Source organism: Pseudophryne corroboree, chromosome 1, assembly GCF_028390025.1.
Source record: "Pseudophryne corroboree isolate aPseCor3 chromosome 1, aPseCor3.hap2, whole genome shotgun sequence".
Taxonomy (NCBI): Eukaryota; Metazoa; Chordata; class Amphibia; order Anura; family Myobatrachidae; genus Pseudophryne; species Pseudophryne corroboree.
In genome coordinates, this window is record NC_086444.1 from 1181431225 (window position 1) to 1181444757 (window position 13533).

Here is a 13533-nt window from a genome sequence, read left to right on the forward strand (position 1 = left end):
CTCCTGCTCACTCCTCCAATCATTATAGACACATCTGCCTCCTGCTCACTCCTCCAATCATTATAGACACATCTGCCTCCTACTCAGTCCTCTAATCATTATAGACACATCTGCCTCCTACTCAGTCCTCTAATCATTATAGACACATCTGCCTCCTGCTCACTCCTCCAATCATTATAGACACATCTGCCTCCTGCTCACTCCTCCAATCATTATAGACACATCTGCCTCCTGCTCACTCCTCCAATCATTATAGACACATCTGCCTCCTACTCAGTCCTCTAATCATTATAGACACATCTGCCTCCTACTCAGTCCTCTAATCATTATAGACACATCTGCCTCCTGCTCACTCCTCCAATCATTATAGACACATCTGCCTCCTGCTCACTCCTCCAATCATTATAGACACACTTTTGCCCATCCTCAGTCTCCCAATGATTATAGACACATTCCGGCCCCTGCTCAGTATCCCAATCATTTGCGATACACTACTGCCCCTCCTCAGTCCTCTAATCATTATATACACATGTCTGTCCTTCCTCTGTCTTCCAATCATTATATACCCATGTCTGCCCCTCCTCAGTCCTCCAATCATTATATACCCATGTCTGCCCCTCCTCAGTCCTCCAATCATTATATACACATGTCTGCCCCTCCTCAGTCCTCTAATCATTATATACACATGTCTGCCCCTCCTCAGTCCTCCAATCATTATAGACACACTCCTGCCCCTCCTCACTCTTCCAGTCATTATAGATACGTTCCTGCCCAGCCTCAGTCCTCCACATCATTCCAAGACTGTAAACCTGCAGTAAAGTACAGTGTTACCTCTACAAACAAACCGTTCCAGGAAACGTTATGCCTCGGCCTACATGTAAGAGGGGAGATAGACTATAACTGTACTTTGCAGTGGCTTGTTCAAGCTCAGACTATGGAAGCGGGTGCCTGTGGTCTACAGGAAATGTACATTTGTACTATTTCCAAATTCATAACAACATTACAGGAAATAAATTACAAATCATCAGCCCCACGTGTTAAATAACAGTCCAGCCTCTATGGTCGCTTAGGCCAAGGAAAGCAAGAGTCACCCCTAAGAGTGCAGCTCTCTCCCCCATTATCCCCTCCTGACACCAGCTAATATCATTAGCTGTGTCTGACTGAACTCCTGAACTGTGTCTGAACTTAGAAGGACCCCAACTTTAGAAAAATCCTTTTTACAACTTTTTACGGCCTCGCATGACAAGTATTGTCATTTATGGCACTGGGCCTGTTTCTTAAGTGTGGTAAATGATGTAGTGTGCCTAGAAACTCGCTGTAGCGCCATCCATCATGCAGATCTCTGGCCCCCAGATGGGAGTACTGGAACTGTGATAAAGTTTTAAGCGTTGGCTGGCTTCTTCATAACACTTTATTTGTTTAAACAGGTTGAGTCCTGAATGAAATCCCTTTCCGCATGTGAGATGATTATTCCTGCCACATATAAACCACCAGATGTAGACTTAAAAGACATAACTCCTGTGCAGTTGGAGAGGCCGGCAGAACTATCACTTTCTAATTGTGTTTTGTCTGCGTTTATGGATGCGGCCGTTTATACAACACTCACGGCGGCGGCAGTCGCGTGAATTAGGGAGCAGTGACAATCCTTGTCAGGTTCTCCGCTTACATGGGGGCCTTCTGCTTCCGCCGCGTGCGTATCATTGTTTATCTTCCCCGTGTGCCATGTCACATTGCTGTTACATTCAGCGTAACGGGAATCATTGGTCACGCTTGTAATTACGGGGATTTATTTATTTCTAAAACTCTGAAAATAAATACGACAGGGAGTACCGCACAGAGGGGGTAATTCCAAGTTGATCGCAGCAGGAAATTTTTTAGCAGTTGGGCAAAACCAGGGCCCTCATTCCGAGTTGTTCGCTCATTGCCGAGTTTCGCTATATTGCGATTAGTCGCTTACTGCGCATGCGCAAGGTTTGCAGAGCGCATGCGGGTAGTTATTTTACTCAAAAGTTAGGTATTTTACTCACGGCATTACGAGGATTTTTCATCGTTCTGGTGATCGTAGTGTGATTGACAGGAAGTGGGTGTTTCTGGGCGGAAACTGCCCGTTTTATGGGTGTGTGCGGAAAAACGCTGCCGTTTCTGGGAAAAACGCGGGAGTGGCTGGAGAAATGGGGGGAGTGTCTGGGCGAACGCTGGGTGTGTTTGTGACGTCAAACCAGGAACGAAACTGACTGAACTGATCGCAGTGGCAGAGTAAGTCCCGAGCTACTCAGAAACTGCTAAGAAATTTCTATTCGCAATTATGCGAATCTTTCGTTCGCAATTCTGCTATGCTAAGATACACTCCCAGAGGGCGGCGGCTTAGCGTGTGCAATGCTGCTAAAAGCAGCTAGCGAGCGAACAACTCGGAATGAGGGCCCATGTGCACTGCAGGTGTGGCAGATATAACATGTGCAGAGAGAGTTAGATTTGGGTGGGTTATTTTGTTTCTGTGCAGGGTAAATACTGGCTGCTTTATTTTTACACTGCAAATTAGATTGCAGATTGAACACACCACACCCAAATCTAACTCTCTCTGCACATGTTATATCTGCCTCCCCCGCACTGCACATGGTTTTGCCCAGTTGCTAACATAACAGAATTCCTGCTGCGATCAACTTGGAATTACCCCCAGAGAGAATATACTGGAGGTCTTTATTGTAAAGGAGCTTTGCCATATAAGGGGTATGTTTTACTAAGGTGCGGGTTTATAGTGGAGATGTTGCCCGTAGCAACCACTCAGATTCCAGCTATTGGGGTATATTCATGAAGCAGTGAAAAGAGTGGAGAAGTGAGCCAGTGGAGAAGTTGCCCATGGCAACCAATCAGCTGCTCCGCACAATTGTATAGCATGCAAATTATAAATGTTACTTCAATGCTGATTGGTTGTCAGGGGCAACTTTTCCACTGGCTCACTTCTCCACACTTATCACTGCTTCATGAATAGACCCCATTATCTTCTAGAAGGTGTGTGATAAACGATAAGTAGAATCTGATTGGTTGCCATGGGCAACATCTTCACGTCTATAAACTCGCACCGTAGTACATATAGCCCTTAGCTTAGAGTCTGAACTGCACTACAGTATACTGTACCACCCGCACATACTGTAGGGCCTGATTCAGATCCCATTCCAAGTCTGCAGCACTGATTCACCCAAAGGACTATGGAGCGGCATTTGCATTATGTAGCAGACATGCAACTGGCAAAAGAGGCAGACATGGGCGTGGTTACATCTGACTCAGAATCAGCCCCTATGTGGGGGGACGGGATTGGGTGTTGGGGGTCAGCCCACACAGTAATAACAGAAATTGTCTGCATGCTTTCTGCTTTGATGATGACTTACAGATCAGAACCACTAAATTCTGTTGAAATTTCCATATATGAACATTGAAGGTAGAAAGACACGGATCAGTGTTACCCTGACAGTCTACTGCCTCTTTACTCTACTACAGACAGCTAAGCCCCCCACCCTCTATCTTTAGGTATACTTGACATCTGAGGTGCGCACTGGGGGCATGGAGCTGCAATTGCGTGACCATTGCCCAATCTCTGCTATAAACAGCAGCCATTTGTGACATTGACAAAGCTCTGATGACATATGAGGTGCACGTGGAACGGATGGAATATGAGGTGCACGTGGAGCGGATGGCATAATGAGGTGCACGTGGAGTGGATGGCATATGAGGTGCACGTGGAGTGGATGGTATATGAAGTGCACGTGGAGTGGATGGTATATGAGGTGCACGTGGAGCAGATGGCATATGAGGTGCACATGGAGCAGGAAATGGCATAGGTGCATATGGCACCAAGGCATATGGCATAGGTGCAAGTGGCGCGTATGGCATATGAGGTGCACGTGGAGCAGATGGCATATGAGGTGCATGTGGAGCGTATGGCATAGGTGCAAGTGGAGCGTATGCATATGAGGTGCACGTGGAGCGGATGGCATATGAGGTGCATTTGGAGCAGATGGCATATGAGGTGCACGTGCAGCGAATGGCATATGAGGTGCACATGGAATGGATGGCATATGAGGTGCACGTGGAACGGATGGCATATGAGGTGCACGTGGAGCAGGAAATGGCATAGGTGCATATGGCACCTAGGCATATGGCATAGGTGCAAGTGGAGCGTATGGTATATGAGGTGCATGTGGAATGCATGGCATATGAGGTGCACGTGGAGTGGATGGCATATGAGGTGCACGTGGAACGGATGGCATATGAGGTGCACGTGGAGCAGATGGCATATGAGGTTCACGTGTATATGAGATGTTTGAGGTGCACGTGGAGTGGATGGCATATGAGGTGCATGTGGACTGGATGGCATATGAGATGTATGAGGTGCACGTGGAGTGGATGGCATATGAGGTGCACGTGGAACGGATGGCATATGAGGTGCACGTGGAGTGGATGGCATATGAGATGTATGAGGTGCACGTGGAATGGATGGCATATGAGGTGCATATGGAGTGGATGGCATATGAGATGTATGAGGTGCACGTGGAGAGGATGGCATTTGAGATGTATGAGGTGCACGTGGAGTGGATGGCATATGAGATGTATGAGGTGCACATGGAGTGGATGGCATATGAGATGTATGAGGTGCACATGGAGTGGTTGGCATATGAGATGTATGAGGTGCACGTGAAGAGGATGGCATTTGAGATGTGTGAGGTGCACGTGGAGTGGATGGCATATGAGATGTATGAGGTGTACATGGAGTGGATGGCTCATGAGATGTATGAGGTGCATGTGGACTGGATGGCATATGAGATGTATGAGGTACACGTGGAGTGGATAGCATATGAGATGTATGGGAGTGGATGGCATATGAGATGTATGAGGTGCACGTGGAACAGATGGCATATGAGGTTCACGTGTATATGAGATGTATGAGGTGCACGTGGAGTGGATGGCATATGAGATGTATGAGGTGCATGTGGACTGGATGGCATATGAGATGTATGAGGTGCACGTGGAGTGGATGGCATATGAGATGTATGGGAGTGGATGGCATATGAGATGTATGAGGTGCATGTGGAGTGGATGGAATATGAGATGTATGAGGTGCACGTGGAGTGGATGGCATATGAGGTGCACGTGGAATGGATGGCATATGAGGTGCACGTGGAGCAAATGGCATATGAGGTGCACGTGGAGTGGATTGCATATGAGATGTATGAGGTGCACGTGGAATGGATGGCATATGAGATGTATGAGGTGCATATGGAGTGGATGGCATTTGAGATGTATGAGGTGCACGTGGAGTGGATGGCATATGAGATGTATGAGGTGCACGAGGAGTGGATGGCATATGAGATGTATGAGGTGGAGTGGATGGCATATGAGATGTATGAGTTGCACGTGGAGAGGATGGCATATGAGATGTATGAGGTGCACATGGAGTGGTTGGCATATGAGATGTATGAGGTGCACGTGAAGAGGATGGCATATGAGATGTATGAGGTGCACGTGGAGAGGATGGCATTTGAGATGTATGAGGTGCACGTGGAGTGGATGGCATATGAGACGTATGAGGTGCACATGGAGTGGATGGAATATGAGGTGCACGTGGAGTGGATGGCATATGAGATGTATGAGGTGCACATGGAGTGGATGGAATATGAGGTGCACGTGGAGTGGATGGCATATGAGATGTATGAGGTGCACATGGAGTGGATGGCATATGAGATGTATGAGGTGTACATGGAGTGGATGGCTTATGAGGTGCACGTGGAGCGGATGGCATATGAGATGTATGAGGTGTACATGGAGAGGATGGCATATGAGATATAGGAGGTGCACGTGGAGCGGATGGCTTATGAGGTGCACGTGGAGCGGATGGCTTATGAGGTAAGTGTGGAGTGGATGGCTTATGAGGTGCACGTGGAGCGGATGGGATATATAAAGGGGCATGTGCAACTCTCAAAACTGAGAAATAAAATGATTATTACCCCTAGTAACCCTAATGAGTCCATTACAAAGTGCAAAACTGGGAAACTACTATGAAAATGCCAAATGTGATTTCACCAAAAATATTGGTATTTGCAATCTTCCAATGCAGCTTACAGTACACAGTACTTGACAAATGCAGTATGAGTTTCACTCTGGAGATGCTCACAAGTAACATTGCCCTGTATAAAGGAGTCACGAGAAGCTGGAATTTCAGTTTTGTTGACATTTTACTTAATAGATCTAGATGGAGGTTTCAGGCACAGTTGCCCCCAGTTTAATAAGCTAGCATACGGTATAAATTTGCATTCCAAGGTGGCGTCATCAGCAGGTATGCACTATCCGCTTGGAGGAGATGAGCGGATTGGGAATTTATTTTAGCGTAGTCCTGATTAGGTGATGGAATGAGGCTACTTTTGTACCCACTTGCAAAAATGGCATATAGTTTTACGGGGGTCTGGGACTCCAGGTCGACAGCATAAAGGTCGACACACCTTAGGTCGACACCAATTGGTCGACACACCTTAGGTCAACAGGGACAAAAGGACGACATGGACAAAAGGTCGACAGGAACAATGTCGACGTGGAAAAAGGTCGACATACGTTTTTTAGGTTTTCTTGGTGTTGTTTTCTTCGTAGAGTGACCGGGAACCCCAATTAGTGCACCGTGTCCCCTCGCATGGCTCGCTTCGCTCGCCATGCTTCGGGAAAGGTGCCTCGCTGCGCTCAGGACAGGTTACTGTTCCCAATCGTAGTCCATGTGGATCGTAAAGTATGAACCAGTTAAAAAAATGAAAAAAAGAGAAAAACTCATGTCGACCTTTTTCCATGTCGACCTAAGTGTGTCGACCAATTGGCATCGACCTAAGGTGTGTCGACCTTTTTGGTGTTGACCTGGAGTCCGAATACCGTTTTATGGGATTATGGGGCAAATTCAGTAAGGATTGCAAAAATTACAAATGAACAAAAATTGCGACCAAAAGCAAAATTGCGAAAGAAAGCACGCCCAAACGGAAAAAGTGCAACACTAATTTAATTTAACAAAAAGAAGGTGGCCTTATGAAATGTGCAAATATTGCGAAAACCATCCTAATAATCGCAATTTTTGGGTACATATTACAAATGTACGCAATTTTTGCATACATGTTTCAACTTTCTGATGTTGCATTTTTTGCTAACAACAGTGTTTTTCCTTTAAAAATTGCACAATCTACTTTCCTGCACCCAAATTAAAGAAACTACTCAACAATTGTAAATCAATTCAATCATCACTTAATTGGTCAAATGAGCTTGTGGTAATTTAGCAATTATTATCTCAAAGACACCATAGTGTTTTTCTTCAAACATTGACTAATGCCCATAACTGTGTTCAAATATAGGCCCTCATTCCGAGTTGTTCGCTCGCTAGCTGCTTTTAGCAGCATTGCACACGCTAGGCCGCCGCCTCTGGGAGTGTATCTTAGCTTAGCAGAATAGCGAACGAAAGATTAGCAGAACTGCTACTAAATAATTCCTTGCAGTTTCCGAATAGCTCCAGACCTACTCATAGATTGCGATCAGCTCGGTCCGTTTAGTTCCTGGTTTGACGTCACAATCACGCCCTGCGTTCGGCCAGCCACTCCCGCGTTTTTGCCTGGCACGCCTGCGTTTTTTAGCACACTCCCTGAAAACGTCCAGTTTCCTCCCAGAAACACCCACTTCCTGTCAATCACACTACGATCAATCGAGCGATGAAAAAACGTCGCTTGAGCTTGTGTAAATCTACAAAGTTTTATGTGAAAGTACTTAGCGCATGTGCGCTGCATACCATACGCATGCGCATTTTTGCCGTTTTTTCACTTAATCGCTGCACTGCGAAAATCGGCAGTGAGCGAACAACTCGGAGTGACCACCATATTCATCTAGAGAGAGTGTGAATTCTAGCCTCTAAACCCTACACAACAGCAATTATTGGTATATGTTTTAACAAACGCTTTTTTTGGAGTCAAAATATTTTAATTCGGAAACAACAGTAACATTTTTATTTAAAAAAAATACTGTTTTTTTGATTGTGAAGTGGTCAAACATTACATATTATTGTTTCTTTGCTTTTATTTACATACCTTACTTTAAGGAATTATGGGGGTCATTCCGAGTTGATCGCTCGCTAGCAGTTTTTAGCAGCCATGCAAACGCTAAGCCGCCGTTGTCTAGGAGTGTATCTTAGCTTAGCAGAAGTGCGAACGATTGCATCGCAGAACGGCTACAAAAAAATATTGTGCAGTTTCTGAGTAGCTTCACAAACACGCCCTGCGTTCGCCCAGCCACGCCTGTGTTTTTCCTGGCACGCCTACGTTTTTTTGAATACTCCCTGAAAATGGTCAGTTGACACCCAGAAACGCCCACTTCATGTCAATCACTCTGCGGCAACCATTGCGACTGAAAAACTTCGTTAGACCTTATGTAAAATATATCGGCCATTGTGAAAGTACATCGCGCGTGCAACTGCGCCGCATACGCATGTGCAGAAATGCCTTTTTTTACTTAATCGCAGCGCAGCGAACATTTTCAGCTAGTGATCAACTCGGAATGACCCCCAATTTGTAAATATTTGTTTCAATAAGTATACAAATGGAGCAGAATTTGCAAAACTTGAAAATAAAAAGATGGTGTTGCTGTTCTTCAACATATGTTCATGTGTGTAGCGCACAAATAAAATGTAAAAAATAAAAAAATGTATGTGGGTATTTTTTGTTTAACAAAAAAATGTTGGTTGTTTAAAAAAAAATGTTAGGAAGCTAAATGTCATTCAGCAGATACTACACTGCTCAAAAAAATAAAGGGGACACTTAAACAACACAATGTAACTCCAAGTCAATCACACTTCTGTGAAATCAAACTGTCCACTTAGGAAGCAACACTGATTGACAATCAATTTCACATGCTGTTGTGCAAATGGAATAGACAACAGGTGGAAATTATAGGCAATTAGCAAGACACCCCCAATAAAGGAGCTGTTCCGCAGGTGGTGACCACAGACCACTTCTCAGCTCATATGCTTTCTGGCTGATGTTTTGGTCACATTTGAAAGCTGGCGGTGCTTTCACTCTACAACCCACACAAGTGGCTCAGGTAGTGCAGCTCATCCAGGATGGCACATCAATGCGAGCTGTGGAAAGAAGGTTTGCTGTGTCTGTCAGCGTAGTGTCCAGAGCATGGAGGCGCTACCAGGAGACAGGCCAGTACATCAGGAGACGTGGAGGAGGCTGTAGCAGGGCAACAACCCAGCAGCAGGACCGCTACCTCCGCCTTTGTGCAAGGAGGAACAGGAGGAGCACTGCCAGAGCCCTGCAAAATGACCTCCAGCAAGCCACAAATGTGCATGTGTCTACTCAAACGATCAGAAACAGGATCCATGAGGGTGGTATGAGGGCCCGACGTCCACAGGTGGGGGTTGTGCTTTCAGCCCAACACCGTGCAGGACGTTTGGCATTTGCCAGAGAACACCAAGATTGGCAAATTCGCCACTGGCGCCCTGTGCTCTTCACAGATGAAAGCAGGTTCTCACTGAGCACATGTGACAGATGTGACAGAGTCTGGAGACGCCGAGGAGAACGTTCTGCTGCCTGCAACATCCTCCAGCATGACCGGTTTGGCAGTGGGTCAGTAATGGTGTGGGGTGGCATTTTGTTTGGGGGGCCGCACAGCCCTCCATGTGCTCGCCAGAGGTAGCCTGACTGACATTAGGTACCGAGATGAGATCCTCAGACCCCTTGTGAGACCATATGCTGGTGCGGTTAGCCCTGGGTTCCTCCTAATGCAAGACAATGCTAGACCTCATGTGGCTGGAGTGTGTCAGCAGTTCCTGCAAGACGAAGGCATTGATGCTATGGACTGGCCCGCCCGTTCCCCAGACCTGAAACCAATTGAGCACATCTGGGACACCATGTCTCGCTCCATCCACCAACGCCACATTGCACCACAGACTGTCCAGGAGTTGGCGGATGCTTTAGTCCAGGTCTGAGAGGAGATCCCTCAGGAGACCATCCGCCACCTCGTCATGAGCATGCCCAGGCGTTGTAGGGAGGTCATACAGGCACGTGGAGGCCACACACACTACTGAGCCTCATTTTGACTTGTTTTAAGGACATTACATCAAAGTTGGATCAGCCTGTAGTGTGTTTTTCCACTGTAATTTTGAGTGTGACTCCAAATCCAGACCTCCATGGGTTAATAAGTTTGATTTCCATTGATAATTTTTGTGTGATTTTGTTGTCAGCACATTCAACTATGTAAAGAACAAAGTATTTAATAAGAATATTTCATTCATTCAGATCTAGGATGTGTTGTTTAAGTGTTCCCTTTATTTTTTTGAGCAGTGTACTAAGCAAAATGCTTGTAAAGGTCATTTTACATTTGCTTCTATCAAATAGTGTGGTTGTCAAACCTCAATTGTTAGAACAAGATATATATATGGGCACCAATGCGCTAATCATAAATGTTCTCAGGGGTTGGAAACGCATACAGTATCCATGCACTTTAAGACAATGCATCAGTGCAACCCCAAACATCTGAAAATGTTTATTGGTATTCAGGCTATTACCCCAAATTGGAGAAATCGTGATGTGGAAAGTAATTTAGCGAAATCCGAGATGAAATGGATTTTTAAGTTAAATTCTTTAATCCCTAATGGTCTTAATTCAGATTTTGAGTTTAAATGGTTTTTATAAATTTATGAGATTGTTTTAATTTGTTTTAATAATTTTTGTCTTTTGGGTACCTGTCGTCATGCACTTTATGGACTCTATCTAAGGACTTTGGACACTTTTATTCTTGTTAATGGACGTTTGAATGAACATTTTATGGAGCTATAGAGGATGGACTTATAGTATTGCATCGATTCCGCTATTTGGAGCGCTCTGTGGAGCGCAAGAGCCCAACTTCCGGTCAACGAACGAGTGGAACGCATTGTGGAACGCATGCGAGTGACTTCCGGTTCCGGTCGGAAGTGCCGTGAACGTCATTTCCGCCGGAAATGAGAGCGGGAAGCGCCGTGGTGGGAATGTACGCCACAGCTGTCATCTATGAGCTGATTTGGTGAGGGTATTTAAGAGGGACACATTTAACCAGCCACCATGCCTCTGATGAAGGACTGAGGTCCGAAAAGTTTCAGGCGTGGTGACTGGTGTTCTGAGGACAATTCCTGGCGGTGACAGTCTCCTGAGAGTGGGGTTCAGTGTATCCGGACCGCTGAGCCGCATCATCCCATCTGAGATCGGGTAGGGTAACTGCACGAATGCCTGGCAAATGTCTTAACCCACAATAGTGGTTACATGCTTTTTATCATTCTGTTTATTGTGAGTGCAAATTTATTAAAACATCATTTTGAACTTTTACATTCGACTGTACTTGCACTATTTTCCGTTTATCTTTGGAAAATTTAAAGGTAACATCTATTCCTGTGGTGGAGCTACATATGTGAGGACAAGAGGATATATTGCTAATAAGGTCCTTTTCCACACGGTACGCTGATTGTTCTGGGAGGAACATTGGAATAGAGACTGAATACTTCAGACACATCGTTTGATGTAAGATATTTGGACTTTGATGAGAACATTTATGATTAGCGCATTGGTGCCCATATATATATCTTGTTCTGCTTATTACATAGTTACCTACCTTCTGGCAGCTCTCTCCGGGAGAGAGCTGCCAGGACGGCTCAGTGGAGGGGCTGGGCAGGGCAATGTCGAGAGGAGGGGGCGGGGAGGAGGCGGAACGGGGCAGGGAGGAGGCGGAACGAGGGTGGGGTTATAGCGGACCCCGTTTAAACCACGCCCCCGCTCTGTAATGCCGCGATAACCGGTATTTTACCGCAGGGGGGCGTGACTATGATGACGCGATTCAACAAGAATCGCGTCATCTACTGTCCGGACCGCCCACTTTACTCTCAAAGTGGGCGGCCGGGCAGGGGGGGACTTAAAAAAACGGGAGACTTGTCTGCTCTTCCGTGGGGCCGGGAGGGTCACCCGATTTTCGGGAGCCTCCCGGCCATTCCGGGAGAGTAGGCAAGTATGGCTTATTATCTAGGGACCTGTGAGGAGTCCTTTTTGGTGTACTAAAGCTGCTGTTCATAGTTGGCGCGATATACAGAAATATTTCTTTTTAAGTAAACCTCAATTGTTAGTAAGTGTAAACACAAATCAGTTAGTAACATATATTTTCACTATCAACATGTGTTACAGAGTTATAGGCCCTACACACTGGCCGACAATCCTCAAAGATATGAACGGTCCATATTTGCCTGCACTTGTACATCACTGCCCCCCCCCCCCCCCCGCCGCCGGGTCGCCCGTATCCGCTGTCGGGCAGCTCGGCGGCGGATCTTTAAATGTGTAGGGCCCATTAATCAATACCTTACATGTTTTTGATCCAATACAGCTGAATGAAGTGATTTGTGATCTGAGGTGTGAGCTTCTTCAGCTGGGTGTAATGTGTACTGTAGCAATGATTGCAGTATACATGCTGTCTACAACTGAGGTCAGCTTGTGCAGTTGTTAAGGTAGACCTGTAGTCACTCAGAACCTGCACATCAGAAATGTGCGATCTGTTGTAAAAATTGCGAATGCACCGCCCACCGACCATCAGCATACGCCCACAACACCCCCTGCAACACGCCCCTGATCGTAGTTTTTGCGAGTCCAGCCCTTTAGTACGCCCCCTACACGCCTACTTTTCGTAGTGCATACGCAGTTTTTGCTAAGTCTCAGAAATTGGGGTTTTTTTCTCAGTTTTTGCTATTTAGGTTGCAGAATTTGCGTTTTGACGCTTTTTTTTGCTACTTTTGCTGATTTGCGATCCTTGCTGAATTAGGCCCTTTATCATTTATATGAGAAAAGGGGTGCAGAGGGTCGCTGAATTTCTCCAAAGCCAGTTAAAAGACCCAGTACAGTATGAGCAGAATGCATTTTCATTATTATTATTATTGCTATTATTATTTAGTAGTAGTAGTAGCATTAATATTATTATTTTATCTGTAACAAACAAGTGATGCCACTAAATGCCACTAAATCTATCAACTTCTACCACTGATATAAACAGTGGGTTCTGATGTCATTGGCTATATAATCGGTGAGTTCTGACATCATCACTTCAGTGTCCAATAGAAAACCCTGTGTATAATATGGGGCAGATGTATTAACCTGGAATAGGCAGAAGGAAGTGATAAACCAGTGATATATGCAAGGTGATAAAGGCACCAGCCAATCAGATCCTAACTGTTAATTTACATATTGGAGCTGATTGGCTGCTGCCTTTATCACCTTGCACATATCACTGGTTTATCAAATCCTTATGCCGTCTCCAAGTTAATACATCTGCCCCACTGTTAGCTGCATAGGAGCGCCCAGCCTGCAGACCCATGCCAGTATAAGGTCACCAGCACCTCGGAATGCACTACTGTGAGAAAGCCCAGGATGATGTCACACCATACTTGCCTACTTTTGAAAAAGCATTTCAGGGAGATGTGAAAGTAACACCTATCAGTGCGGACGTGCACGG